This window comes from Trifolium pratense, linkage group LG3 (genome assembly GCF_020283565.1).
Source record: "Trifolium pratense cultivar HEN17-A07 linkage group LG3, ARS_RC_1.1, whole genome shotgun sequence".
NCBI lineage: Eukaryota > Viridiplantae > Streptophyta > Magnoliopsida > Fabales > Fabaceae > Trifolium > Trifolium pratense.
The window spans coordinates 19,190,221-19,206,444 of NC_060061.1; the positions used below are offsets into that span (position 1 = coordinate 19,190,221).

General features: G+C 33.5%; 1 pseudogene; it reads left to right on the forward strand.

The window, feature by feature from the left end:
- Positions 1-3,632: 3,632 nt before the first annotated feature.
- Positions 3,633-4,663, forward strand: LOC123918575 (annotated as a pseudogene).
- Positions 4,664-16,224: the final 11,561 nt, after the last annotated feature.

The window sequence follows — 16,224 nt, forward strand, 5'->3', positions numbered from 1 at the left end:
TCCCATTTGATTATATATATAGTTTTTATATGATTTGTCGAACTATTATTATAAATAAAAGAATATTAAGATATTCGTTTATCCATTTTGTAGCGCGTTGATTTCTGGATATCTGGAACAATTTGAGATTATAATAAAAACGATAATAGCTACAGATGCATAATCAAATTTCTTTGATCATTCGTTCTTTATGATTTTTATTTTTGGGGTTTGATTACAGTACACTCAAATTGAACCGTGAACCTTTTTTCCTGCAGCATGGTTTGTCAAAATAAAAGCAAAATGTTTATCTTTCGTCAAGGCATGGAGACCTCAAGTTTTGATTTGCTTCTCTCTTGTAAAATATTTTAGTTTTCAATAACTCCATCGCTTTTGAATGCATATTTTCTTTATATTTTATTTCCTTCGATGTTGCAGGAAGGTAATTTGGGAACACCGATTCCTTCTGGTTCTGGTTCTATCTTTCTTTTGTCTGATCTTCATGTTTTGAATTCTTATTCTTTTCTTGTCTTTTGATTTGGTTCTGGCTTTGACCGCCATACATGTGAATCGAAATATGATGCTGTTTTCTGCAGTGTAGCGTGTTTTGAAACAATGACATTCTAAGTAGTATCAAACCTCAGGTTTATTTTGCTACCATGTACTTGGGTTGTGAATTATTTTCGTTTCTACTCTTATTAGTCAATTTACTTCTTTGTTCTACGTTTGGCTTTTTTATCTGAATTCTGATAGTGCAAAAGTTTACATCATTCTCGAGGAGTTGGGACATATCCAGATAATTCTTCAATGAGTCATTCTTTATCATTTCTGTTTCTTTGCTTTGATGGCAACACATACAAATTGAACGGTGAAAATGTTTTTCTGCAGCGCACGGATTCTTCAGAGCATGGAGCCTAGAGTTTTTATTCGGTGATCTCTAGTAAATTCTTTTTGTTTCAATCTTTATCGATTTTGAGAGCATATATTTTATGATTTGTTATTTAGGGCCTGTTTGTTTGAGATAAAAAAAAAATGATGTTTTTTTAAAAAGATCATTTTCAAGAAAATCATTTTTTTTTAGGGATTTTGAAAAAAATCTAAAGCTATTTGCCGTTTGTTTACGATCATTAAAATCTATTTTTTTAAGATGGTGAGGGATGATGAATGATAAAAAAATGGATTTTGAAAATAGATTCTCATTTTGATGAAAAAAATGATTTTTTTACTAAAATGATTTTTGAAAAAATCTGAAACAAACACAAGTAACATAAAAAAATAGATTTTTTGTTTGAAAAAAATAGATTTTCATGGTGAAAAATCTGGAACAAACAGGCCCTTATTCTTTGGTATTGCAAGAGAGGATATGATTTTGATTTGGTCATATCTGAGCAATCCTAGCAAGCTCCTCAATGATCTGCTTGTTTACTCCAAACAGTGCATTATTGTCCAATATGATTTTACATCCCGCTATAAAGGATTTGGTAGAAAGGTAAATAGAGAAAGTGATTGATTGTAAAATTGATATATTAATAAACTAAATCATGTTTTCCTATTTTTGCTTTTATATTCGAATGTTTGCCTTGATGATACAATAGGTTAATTAAAGAAGTTTTCCACCACACATTTGAAATACGATGAGACATTTCATTTATCTTTTAATTAATGCAACGAAATGTGCTAGGTGAATGGGCAATTGCTTAATTTGAGAGGAATTCATGTTCCCTGCAATTCTGATCAGCGAATTGGTTTGGAGAATTATGTTACTATTACTTCTTTATTCTTGGTTTTTTCTACTGCTATTTGTCACGTCGTAATTTTGCTGTTCATGTCTGGTCTTTTTTTTAATTTGTATATGAATATGTATTTTGTTTTCAAATAATTGTTCATAGATTGTGTACAAACTAGTGTTGAAGTTCGTGTTTCTTCTGGTGTTGAAGTTTGTGTGTTTTAGTATCCAGAACCTGAGTACACGATTCTGGAATAGATATTTGCTCTGCCCAAGATGAATTTTGGATGACTTGGTTACATCGTAGGTTTGTTTGTTCTGATGATTTGTTCATTAGGAGAGGTTTTCTATAATCTTCTTTTACTGGTTTCTTTTGTTATTTGTGATTTAGATGATGTTGATGATGATACTCCTAAAAAGATATCCTTTTCATTACAGGGGCCTGGGACTCCTCTGTGTTAGGAGGAAGCCAAAATTGTGTCACACATGATCTGCAGGCCTTAATTTGGTTATCTCTTCTAAGACACTTCACATTTCAGTCTATGTTTGATACTCAACATCTACTTTTGAGTTTTCTGTATGGATGAAACAAGAAAGATAGCCAATAAATGTGCAGGGTGCCCGTGGAACCCATGGCAGACATATATTCTCATACTTCCCATTAAACTAGTCATTTTGTGTGTATGGGGGTGTTTGTTTCAAGGTTAGGAATAATATTCCTGGGAATATATGGGTTGGAATAAATATACCCATGTTTGTTACAAGGTTGACATGAAATTATTCCTGGATATGAAGTTTCCTTGGAATAAAATAACTTCCAATAACTTCTCTTATTCCCATGATTTTATTCCCAAGGAAATGGGTGGGAAAGAAAAGTTCCCATGAAAATGGGAATACATTTTAAATAACTTCCAATAACTTCCCTTTTACCCACTTTTATCAATAATTCCTAGGAATGTAGTTAATATGAACCAAACATGTTTTTTCTAAAATACTTGGGAATAAAGTTCCCATTATTATTTCCTGGGAATATGATTCCTGGGAGTAAAATTAACAACTTTGAAACAAACGCCCCCTATGTGTTTCTTGATGGAAAATGAAAAGAATGTATCGTTTTGCAGCTCGTTTTTTATAAATATATTCTCATACTTTCCATTGATCTACTCTTCTTACCTATTATTATCACCCTAAATTTGATAAATATAAATAATACTGTGTGATCTGATCAACTTCGTTAACATCTTTAATCAGGTCATTGTTGCTGATAACTACTTCACTGGATCGAATGACAACCTCATAATATACTATGTTAATTAACTTTTTAGTTCCATTTGGTAGTACATCTTTGAACACTTATATGTAGGTTGTAAAATGATTTATCTAACATAAAAGGCTACAAAAGCCGTTTCTATATCACTCACAATTTTGATCAGCTGCCATTGTGAAAGATGTGAACATTTGCAATGATGAATTGTGTACTTAGTATATTATGTTCAGCATGCCTTCAAATCCACTTATAACTCAGTAATGCTGATGAATTTGTCATCTGATTCCTTTGTAGATGCCACTGAACCTTTGATGATTGAGGTGGATCAGATTTACCATCGTGTGTGCCCCGCACCTCCTATTTTCTTCAAATATAATCCTGTGAACGTATGATCTTGTCTTATTTTGTGTTTAATCATACCATTTATTTAGCAAGTAGTTCATATAGTTGTATAACAATCGAAGAGTTTACTTTTAACATCCATTCATTGCACAGTCACTAAAATTGGTTGCTTCATATAAAAGTGCATAGAACCCACATGCATAATGCTACAATCTGCATCAACGAATATATCTGCTGCATCGCTGATTGAAAGATATCTTTTTCATACTGCTCCTTGAGAGATTATCTAATGTGTTAATAATAAATTTACAGACAATAAAGACATATGTGATTGGCACTCTGAAGTCTGAACATGCTTGGGCTTGCAAAACGAGTTGGAGCAAGATTAGGAATTTTTCTTTGGGAATAAGATTTATGATTTCAGCTTCTGCCATCAGCTGGTCTTAGTTTTGTTTTTCTTGGCGTGGAATCTTAGTTCTTATTTTATTGACAGAATTTTGCTTACATCAACTTCGGAGGTATATGGGGATCCTCTTGAGCATCCTCAAACTGAAAACTAAGATAAACCCTATTGGAATGTGCTTAACCCTATTGGTATGCGCTTTATCTCATTCTATATGAAATTGTATATGTTGCTATGCTTTTGAAAGATATTTGTACTAGATAAACCTTGAAGACCTTTCTTTTTTAATTTGTGAATAATAATATAAATGGCTTGTTTGATTGTGCTGTTTTCATGACAAGATGTACCTTAACTAAGCACTCAATTTTGTTTGTAACAGGAGTTCGTAATTCATGGTTTTCTGTTCACATTAATTTCCTCTCATTCTCTGTAGGTATATATCCTGTGGAAGTTTTGTTTTGTGATTGAAGAAACTAATATTTTTTCCAACATAAAAATTCGTGTTGCGAGAATCTTCAACACATATGGGCCGCGCATGAATATTGATGATGGAACTCTTACATTTTCTCTGTAGGTATATACCCTGTGTGTTGTCAGCAACTTCATTGCTCAAGCACTGCGGTAATAAAACTTACATTTTCTTCTCGCTTCTTCCCATTTCTATATTAATGCCTACCAGTTTAATATCCTTCTTTTCTGATGCAACCATTTTTGTTGTGTTTTAGTGGTGAATCCTTGACGGTCCAATCTCTTGGAACGCAAACTCGTAGGTTTCTGTTATGTCTCTGACCAGGTAATATGACCCATTGAATCTTTGTTTTTTTTCCCATTGAATTACCAGTGGTATGCTGATTTTGTGTATTCTGACACCCTTTAGGTTGATGGTCTTATCCGTCGCATGGGAGGATCGGACACCGGTCCAATCAATCTTGGAAATCCAGGTTAGATTTCTACAATTGATTTTCTTTGCCTTTTTTTTTTTGACACTCCTAAAAAGATATCCATTTGGTTACAGTGGTCCGAGACTCCTCTTTGTTTGGAGGAAGCCAGGATTGTGTCACACATCATTTGCTTATCTTTTCTAAGACTCTTTACATTTCAGTCAATGTTTGATACTCAGCATCTACTTTTGTCAGTTTCGTTAAGTTTTCTGTTTTGTGTGAAACAGGGGAGATAACCTCTGCATGCCCGTGGAACCTGAGGCAGGCAGAGGTTCTCATATTAATTTGTGCTTTAGGAACAATAGTGTGAAGCATTCGCTTAAGATGAAGAATTCTGGACAGTTTGGTTTGACACTTTTTTGTTATGTTGATCTGCTGATTCCTATTTTGACCATCTCTAGTAAATTCCTTTAGTTTCAGTATTTCATTGTTGTTGAGAGCATATATTTGTTGATCTGTTATTTTTCTCTTTGGTTTTGCAGGAGATGTACAATTCCTTCGGCTTGTATGTTCCTCTTGTTTGATCTTTTATGTTTTGTTTTCTCACTATTTTTTCGCGGTTACCTTGGTTTCGATCTTGAAGTTTGTTGTTCTTATTTTAATGATGATCTGCAGCTATTGAAGAGTTGTTTGGATTTTAATTGATTGCTCTTCCAAATTGTTTCTGGTTCATTATTTTGTATGATATTTAGATATTCATTCATCCATTTTGCAGCGGGCTTCTGGTTCTATATTTTGGATGATCTTCATGTTTAATATTTGGTGCAACATGTACATGTTTGTTGCATATTGCATTGTAGTGTGGTTTATGACCTTCTCATCAGCGATTTTGTATGGAGAATTAGGATACTTTTCTTTCTTTTATTTGTCAAAGTAGTTTTGTTGTACATGTATGTATCACCTGGTGTTCACAGTCCCAGAAGTCTCAATCACACTTCACCTTGTCAATTTTGTTGTGCTGAAAATGGAGACGAGTGCCTCTTCCCCTTTGTACTAGTATCTTGTGAAATAATTAATAAGTACACATGAACCTCATGTTTTGCTGGATGTAGTATATATTTTCAATTGTGGCTGAGCTTAATCTGGCAATCTGATGATTTTTAACTGCCTCTGCGCTTTGTACTACTTCTGCATGCATGCTTCTCTCATTCTTTCTTGGGATATAATTGGTCTTTTTCTTACTTCTATGTATTTGTTCCCAAATGATAGTTCTTTGATTGCGTGCAAGCTGGTGTTGAAGCTGTTTATTTCAGTATCCAGAACCTGAGTAGTACTCTGTCATAAGGTACAAGATTCTGGAATAACTCTTTTCCCTTCCTAGTTGAAAAATTTTGGACAATTTTGGTTACGTCATATGTGTTGTTTGCTGTGATGATTTGTTCGTTGGTGACAACTTAACTTTGTTCGGAGAGATTTTCTCTAGCCTTCTTTTGCTTGTTTTTACTGTTAGTTGTGATCTGTGATGATGACCAGAATCTGCAAATGTCTCTCTTCATGTTTTCTGTTTGAGGATGTAGTTTACTTGACTCCTTTGTCCATTTCTATGGCAGAGATTATCAAGGACATATTCTTGCTTTGGTGTTACAAGGGAGAGAGCCTGTGAATGTTTTTGCTTTGGTCAATTTTCCTTAAATCGACTTGGTGGGCCTCTCTTTGTACTGCTGATCCACATTGATTTGAAGAATTATGCTACTATTACATTAGGTGTGTCGAATAGTTCCAGCTGTAAAAGGCTTAAATTTGGTCATTTCTACTACGGCATGGTTTATTATTTTGGCTTCCTGCTTCTGAGGTTTTATTTGGTTGTTGTTGGTTTCAAACTATTATTGAGTTTGTTAGGTTTTTCGTCGACTTATTTTCTAGTTCATCTTTTGTGTCAAATATTATTCTTCCTTAGAGCATGTACATATCATCAGTGTTTTGCTTTTAATTTTTTTTTTTTTTGCAGCATGCTAGACTTCTGATGTGAATTTTATTTTTTGATGTGTTACTAGTTTGGGCAGCACGCCTCGTTTTTAACATGTAGTCTGGAGAAATTAGGACAGTTCTGTGGGACTCTCTTTGTAATTATGACCTTCTGATCAACGACTTGGTTTGGAGTATTATACTACTTTTCTTTCTATTTTCTTGGTTTATTCTACAACTAATTGTAACAATAATTTTGTTGTGCATGTATGTATCACCTGGTGTTCACAGTCCCAGAAGTGTCAATCACACTGCACCTTGTTAATTTTGTTGTGCTGAAAATGGAGATAGTTCCTCTGCGCTTTGTACTACCCGTGTCCTGTGAAATAATTAACAAGTACACATGAACCATCATGTTTTACTAGATGTGGTATATAGTTTCAACTGTGGCTGAGGTTAATCTAACAATCTGATGATTTTCAACTGCCTCTGCGCTTTGTACTACTTCTGCATCCTTGCTTCTCTCATTCATTCTTGGGATATAATAGGGCTTTCTCTCATATGTGCGAGCTGGTGTTGGAGTTTTCGTGTGTCATCTAGTGTGGAAGTTGTGTTTCAGTATCTAGAACGTCGGTGCTACTCTATCATAAGGTACAAGATTCTGGAACAACTCTTTTCCCTTCCCAGATGAGAAATTTTGGACAATTTTGGTTATGTCATATGTGTTGTTTGCTCTGATGATTTGTTCTTTGGTGACAACTTATCTTTGTTTGGAGAGATTTTCTCTAGTCTTCTTTTGCTTGTTTATACTATTAGTTGTGATCTATGATGATGACCAGAATCTGCAACTGGCTCTCTTCATGCTATCTGTTTGAGGATGTAGTTTACTTGAGTCCTTTATCAGTTTCTGTGGCAGAGATTATCAAGGACATGTTCTTGCTTTGGTTCTACAGGGGAGAGAGCCTGTGAATGTTTTTGCTTTGGCCAATTTTCCTTGAATGCACTTGATTATGATGATTACGTTGTACTCGTGTCCTGTGAAATAATTAATAAGTGCACATGAACCTCATGTTTTGCTGGATGTGATATATATTTTCAATTGTGGCTGAGCTTAATCTGGCAATCTGATGATTTTCAACTGCCTCTGTGCTTTGTACTACTTCTGCATGCATGCTTCTCTCATTCATTCTTCGGATATAATTGGTCTTTTTACTTATATGTATTTGTTCCCAAATGATAGTTCTTTGATCGCGTGCAAGCTGGTGTTGAAGCTGTGTGTTTCAGTATCCAGAACTTGAGTACTACTCTATCATAAGGTACAAGATTCTGGAATAACTCTTTTCCCTTCCCAGATGACAAATTTTGGACAATTTTGGTTACGTCATAGGTGTTGTTTGCTCTGATGATTTGTCCGTTGGTGACAACATAATCTTTTGCTAGTTTTTAATGATGATGATGTTGATGATGATGATCCTATAAAGATAATGTTTTCATTACGGTGGCCTGGGACTCCTATGTTTTAGGAGGAAGCCAAAATCGTGTCAGAAATATGTAGTTTGTTGTGGAACCTGTGGCAGACAGGTTCACATTGTTGTGGAAGTGTGGGATATAATTGGTCTTTTCTTCTGGTTTTGGTTCTATCTTTCTTTTGTTTGAGCTTCATGTTTTGTAATTTTTCTGGTCTTTTGATCCTCATGTTTTGTAATCTTATTTTTTTCTGGTCGTTTGATTTGGTTCTGGCTTTGACCGCCATACATGTGAATTGAAATATGACGTTGTTTTCTGCAGTGTAGTGTGTTTTGAAACAATAACATTCTAAGTAGTATCAAGCCTCATGTTTATTTTGCCATCATGCACTTGGGTTGTGAATTATTTTCATTTCTATATTGTCTAGTAGATTTATTTCTTTGATCTACATTTGGCTTTTTGATCTAAATTCTGACAGTGCAAAAGTTTACATGATTCTTGAGGAGTTGGGATAACTTGGTGGTCCTCTCTTTGTAACGCTGATCTGCAACTTGGTTTGAAGAATTATGCTACTATTCTTCTTGTTTATTTTTCTACAACCTATTTTCCACGGCGTAATTGTTCTGTTAGTGTATCATGTGGTATTGGCAGAGCAAGTTTTACATGGGTTTGGTGTGTTACAAAAGTCTTCATCTTTCGCAATCAACCTACACCTTTCAATTAGCTACCTGGAATGTAGAACATTAGAGATGAGTTTCTTTGCCGCTTAGTACTACTTACCTTCTGTGAATCATTATTTCTGATGGCCTGGTTATATATTTGCTAGGCTTTAATTTGGGTTTCTCTTGGAATATGAATTATTTACATTTCATTATGTCCGTTTCAGCATCCCTGCTTCTTGATTCCATTGTGAAAGCTTAGAGAGAGGTTATCACATCCCTTTGGTTTTGCATTTCTTCTAGTGTTGAAGTTTTTCTGTGTTTCTATCCGGAACATCAGTTTTACTCTGTGGTTTTGCATACAAGCTTCCGGAGTAACTCTTCCCTTCCCAAGGATGAGGAGTTTTGGTCAACTTGGTTAGGTGTTTGTTATGATGATTTGAACATATAGAGATAATATTCTTCTAGTGTTATTTTCGTTGTTATTTTGTATTTATGATGTGTACTCCTAAAATGATATCGTCATTGTTACAGTGGCTGGCTCGAGGACTTATCTGGTATGGCATATGGCAAGATAAAATCGGTAATTTGGCCTGTGGCAGGCAAGTAGAGGTTAAAACAGTAATTTTTGCATATCTGTTTGTCTTTTGATGGTGTGTCTGCTAGTGTTGGATTTCTTATTTTCTTTTTGTATCTACCACTTGTGCCACACTATGTTGGTCTCTTGTTCTGTTAATTTACCACTTCCTTTGTTATGATTCTTTAGGCTATTCTTGTCCACTGTGATATATGAATCTTCTCTCTCTCAAATCGGTCTGTCACAACGAGGAAGCCTAAAAAATTGTCATTTCACATGGAGCTCTGCAATTAACTGTGGCATATATTCGCATTGTTGTATTTTGAAGCATTTGGTGATTTTTATTTTGACTATGAATTCTTCATGTTTCTGTCTCTTGAATTTAGTTTTTTTAACATACTTTCCATTCAATTCAGCTTTGGGATCTTTCATGTTTTTACGTAGTATTTTCTGCATCTTGCTAGTCTTGGTGATTTTGTGTTCTGCAAGAGGAACGTGAGAAATGAAGCATACAAGATTCTAAAGTATATCTTTTCACACTCCCCTTGAATGAGGAATCTGGACTTAATTTTAATTAAGCTGCTTTGGCGCGTTTTACTTGATCGGTCTGGTATAGGTGGGAAGCTTAAATTTGGTATCATTTATCATGGAGGACCAGAATTTCCATTTGGTTGTGACATATGTTCTCATTGTTGTTATGCTTTCATTTGGCGATCTCTACTTGACTATAAATATTGCATGGTTCTTTGTCTTTTAAGTGGATCTAGTTTTCGCGTTGGTTTCATGTTGGTGTCAGGGGGAATATGGATTGTGTGAAGCTGTGGTGGAGATTATCAAGGACATGGACTGTGAAAGCACACTCTACTTTGGACTTATAGGGAGATAGCCTATGAATGTACTGTGGGATTGAAAGTTGCGACGATGGGCCTCGCTATAAAATGGGTTATGTTCCCCCTTAACTGTACTTGTTCATGAAAGTCGTTGTCTTTGAGATGGTGTTATGTGGCGATGTTTATTTTTGTGATTTTATCAGGAATTTTCCATACTAATATGATGGGTAGAGAACAGCAAACAACTCTAGATAAATCCAGATTTTTCTAATAGTTGTTCTCCATTATTATTTTTTCATTGGTTTGATCGCATGTATTATGAAACCTATTTTCTGCTGTGTTGTAGACTTCTTCAAGAACCAGTTTTGTCTGCAGTGTGGTAGTTCTTCATAGCATAGCTCCTCGAGATTTGATTAATTTATCTCTATTGAATTCTATCTTTCCCATGATTGTATTCTATATCGTTGGTGGTTTTGGTTTTTGCTTCTGAATTTTTCTTTTCTTGATTTCTTAAACCTAATCAAGTTGTTTTCCATCTTTGTTGGTTTCAGCCTCAGAGTTTATTGTACCTTCAATTAGTTGTGGCTTATCCATAAAACTCTTTTGAAAGGGAAGGAAAGGTTGAAAGTTGAATTCGTGAAAATCTGTCATTCTTTACCAACATAATCATCCTAAGTCATTGCATCCAAATTATACAGTGCAGTAATTATATCTTGAATAAGATGGCTTTTTTTAAAGAAAAAAACAAATAAAGGATGCGGTGCCTGGGTTTCTTGGACATGTGAGTTTTGTGATACTTCATTCACAATCATTGGCTCCAGGTAAAAACCTTTGTTCATTGAATTTTTTGGTATCAATTTTTCAGGCTATGATCGCAGCATGTGTATTGAATTATATGAACCTGTTTTAGGCAGATTGTGTGTTGAATAAAGGTAGTTCTATGTAATCAAGCCTTAGTTTAATTTGCTTATAAAAAAAAAAAAAAAACTTAGTTTAATTTGATGACCTTTACTGGATTATAAGTTACTTTTATTTGAGTATTACTCTTTCTATTTGTATTATAGATTCTTTCCAATTTCCTCATTTAAGTTCACTTGGATGTTTCATGAGAGATAAAGCTATGAATGTGCAACTGTGGTACTGGCAGAGGTTATTCTTCCAAATGTGCAGTGTTGGTTTAATTCACCATTTACACTCTCAAAATGTCCAGATGGTGAATTAAAAGAGTGTAAATGGTGAATTAAAAATAATAATAATTTGGTCATCTGTTTTACGACTTCATGTTTCAGCTATGTTTGATACTCAACATCTACTTCTGCTATTCCTTTGAGTTTTCTGTGTGGAAGAGAGGTTCACATACTTTATGTTCAGCCTTCGGATGAAACAATTTTTTTACTTACTTCTGCGTATTTGTTTTGGGATAGTGTTGAAACAAATATCCGCTTGGTTTGGTACTTTTTTGTCCTGTTGATTTGCCACTTTCTTTGTTATAATTATTTATTTCTATTTTCTTGCCATTATTAAGGAAATGATTGGTTTGGAACTTTATTGTTCAGTTGACCATTTGCCACTTTTTCATTCTCTTGACTATTCTTTTATGGATTGGTTATAAAGAATTGTTTGCCTAGCTTTTGGATATAGTTCTTCATTAGATAATTGAGTTGTGTTTATCCATTTTGCAGTGAGTTAAAGTCTTTGGATATATGTAGAACATTTCGCGATTCTTTCTTAAATGCATAAGAACAGAGAAGGTTCCAGATAAGTCAATTTTCTTCAACGACTCATTCTTTATCAATTTTATTTCTTTGCGTTTATGGCAAAGACATATGAAGTGAACGGTGAAAATGTTTTTCTGCAGCGCGCGACTTCTTCATAGCATGGAGCCTAGATTTTCATTTGGTGATCTCTAGTAAATTCTTTTTGTTTCAATGTTTATTGGTTCTGAGAGTATATTTTTCATGATTTGTTATTTATTCTTTATGTTGCAGGAGTGGATGATATGATTTTGATTTACGTATTGATATGTTTCTCTTAGAATTTCACACCATCAAACTTCTCTCTTCGTTTATTCATCAAGGTTTTGTTTTGTATAATTTTTTGATATAATTCTTCGTTTCATAATTGAGAGATGCGTTTATCCATCCAATGTCTATAATGACTTGACGCAATGGACAAGAACGGAAAGCGGTTCCATATACAATAGTTTTGTGCGTTTCTTCAATATGAGTCCTTCTTTACTATTTTTACTTAGTTTTGTGCATTTTCAAATTAATAACTTTCTTCTAGCATGGAGCTTAGCGTTTTGATTTGGTGATCTTTATTAAATTGTTTTTGTTTTCAATATTTCGTCTTGTTCTATATTCCTTTTGTTTGATCTTCATTTTCTGTATTATTCTTTTCTGATTGATTATTTGGTATTTTGGTTGCTATTGCTTCTGTTCTTGTAGTTTGCTTTTCTTATTGTTCTTGGAGATGAGTGCCTCTGTGATCTCTTTTTCTCTGAACTTAAATTTGAACATTTCGGCATTCATGCTTCTCGATTCTTCTCTGAAAGTTTAGGCAAGATTATCAATATTCATCATTGGGATATAATTGGTCATATTTTCTATATGCATATGTATTTGTTTTCGAATAATTGTTCTTAGATTGTGTACTAACTGGTGTTAAAGTTTGTGTTTCTTCTGGTGTTGATGTTTGTGTGTTTCAGTCTCCAGAACCTGAGTACACGATTTTGAATTAATTCTTTGCCCTTCCCAAGATGAAGAATTTTGGACGACTTGGTTACATCGTAGGTGTTGTTTGTTCTAATGATTTGTTCGTTGGGAGAGGTTTTCTATAATCTACTTTTACTGGTTTCTATTATTACTTGTGATTTAAATGACGATGATACTCTAAAAATATATCTTTTTCATTACAGAGGCCCGAGACGCCTCTATATTAGGAGGAAACCAAAATCATGTCACACATCATCTGCTTTTGATACTCTAAAGTAGGAAGACTCTTTACATTTCAGTCGACATTTAAATACTCAACATCTACTTTTGAGTTTTCTGTGGGTAGGCATGGCAATGGGGCGGGGCGGGGACGGATATTGCCCTCCCCAAACCCAAACCCATAAAAGTTCGGGTTTTCCCAAACCCATCCCAATTTTGAGCGGGGATAAAATGTATAACCCCAAACCCATACCCAACGAGGATCGGGTATCCCCGTCGGGGTTCGGGTATCCCCGTTACGTATCTTTTCACATGAATTTGAATTTTGAATTGTATTTTAGTATTTTTTTATCAAAAAAAGAAGTTAAATGTCCAAAATTATTTTGTTTCAACAATATTTTTTTAAATAAAGAAAAAAATAGAGAAAATGATTTGTTTAATACTCAAATTAAAAATAAATATAAACATATGAATGTAATTTAAGAGATTGTTGAAGGGTTTCTAATGTAAAATATGTAAAATATAATTTTAGTATAAGCGGGGCGGGTTCGGGGTGGGTATCAATGTACCCATTACCCGCCCCAATCCATCTTTTGAAATCGGGGAAAACCCAAACCCAGTCAACTCGGGTTTTCCCCGTCAAAACGGGTAGGATTTGGGCGGGTACCCACGGGTATGGGTTTTATTGCCATGCCTATCTGTGGGGATCTAGGTAGCCAATAAATCTGCAGCAGGCACAAGTTCTCATATTTCCCGTTAAACTGGTAATTTTTTTATTTGTGTATTTGTTTCTGGATTTTGGAGCAATAACTTGGTATAGGGTGAACCTAATGGAGCACAAGAATCTGCTATAGTCTGCTGTTTTTGTGCTTTCATTTGGTGAACGCTACTCTTCAATGAATTCTTCACGCTTCTTTGTTTTTTTTTTTTTGAGGATCTAGTTCTATTGTTTCTTTCATGAGTTCCATTTGGATTTCACAAGGGGATATGTACCGTGAAAGATGTGGTGGAGATTATCATGGACGTGTTTTTGGTTTAGTGTACTGGGGGATAGAACTATGAATGTACTTATTCTGAATAGTGTATTATGGCAATGTTGATTTTAGTATATCTATGGTTATGTAGTACATGTACATCTCTCTCTTGGATAATTGGGATACATGTATGTTTTTCAGTGAGTTGAAGTTTGGATATCTCGTTTGTAGAGGGACGGATTTACAGAGGGGCAAGCAGGGGCTTGGGCCCCTCCGTTACTCTTGTTATCATATACTTCATAATGATAATGATATATAATACTACTAATAATATACAACTATGATTCCAAGCTTGCAATTGTTCTGTTTAGTGATAGAATTAAATTAAATATGTTCAACTTTGTGTGTATAATAATCAATAATCAATAATATATTTTAGTTTAATTGATTTTTGGTTGTTAACTATTTTGAGATTCTAGTAATTTGAAGTTCAGTCAAAAAGTAAGTAAAAATTAACTAAAAATTGTCTTACACACATGATCTAAGTTCAGGTTCTCTCAAACAATCTAACTAAGAACTTTTTCTTTAATTTGTATACTTATAAAAATTAAAAGTACGCGTCAAATAAATTAAGGGTAAAAAAAAATTCTAACCTTGTAATGTAATTTTTTTTAACATGTGTGCTCAAAGGTTAAAAGACAAAAAAAATTAAAGACCGAGGAAGTATTACATTTTTTGGCCCCCCGTTTTATAAATTCCTGTGTGTCTGAATATACCTCTATTGTATCTAAGATTAAGGGCCTGTTTGTTAAAGATTTTCTTAAAATAGATTCTTATAGTGTTATATGATTTTGTGTAAAAAAAAATACAAAGAAACTTTTTATAAAAGCTTCAAATGAAAATTTGGTTTAAATAGTTATTCTTAAAATGTTATTATAGGAATTTGATTATTTTATTGAAACTTTTTTGGATATCAAAATTTTGAAAAATCACTTAATTTTGAAGTTATTTTAAATAGATTTTCATAAAAGGCATGTTCTACCATGAACAAGTACATGGTATAGTTAATGGTGTACAAGTCGCCGATTTCATTATAACGAATACGAATTTTACAAAATCCATCGTTGGATTGAAAGTTTATAATATATAGATCATCTATGTTTTTTTATGAAAAAATTTAAAATCATTTGTTATGTTATTGAGACTCGTCAAAATTAACGGTTTATGAATTTTTATTAAATACCGTTACTTTTTATGAGTCGCATTAACATATCAAATGATTTTTAATTTTTTCAAAAAAAATTATGGATGATTTATATGATATAAACTTTCAATCCAACGGTGGATTTTATAAAATTCGTATTCGTTATAATGGAATCGGTGACTTGTGCACCATGCACCATATGGTACACTTGTGCATGTTAGTCAAAGCCTTCATAAAAATCAATTTTGAAATATAATTTTTTGAAAAAATTGTAATTTTGACTATGTTTTGTCCTTCAATAATGTGTGTTTATGTTATATGATGTCAAAATTAGTGTTTCAATTTAGAAAAAAACGAATATAAAAAAACTTGTAATATTTTGAAAAACGATTTTAGAAAATCTATTTTTAAAAATACAAAGAAAAATTCCATTCTTTTAAAGATGAAACAAACAGGCCCTAAATGTATCTTGTCTTTACATTCAGACTTTGAGGTGTGAAGTCTATTAAGCGACAAACGAATATGGTTGCTCACACACCTGCTAGGGTGGTCATTTCTTGGTATAGTCGCTATCTCTTTGAATTGATACCTCATTGTATTGAAAGTTTATTATATAATGAAATGATATGAATTTCTGTTTGTAAAACAAAAATTGATCTATTTGTCATTTTTTTAAGAGAAAAATAATTGATCTATTTGTCATTTTTTTTGTTTAAATGCAGTTTTACCCCTCTATTTTGAATAAATTGAAATTTTATTTTTCTATTTTAAAATCTGGAATTTTACCCCCCCCATTTTAAAATCCTGAATCCCCTCCTATTTTAAAGTTTTTTGGATTTTGCCCCCCCCCTAGAATTTTGCACAAAATCTACTTCTGAGCCTCAACTTCTAAGCTTCGTACATAACTCAATTTTGATCAATAATTCATCAAATTGGTGCAAAAATGACCATAATCGAGTTAACTTTTCATAGAATTAGGCCCCAATAAATTTGGAGTTATAAAGGGAGAGTATTTAT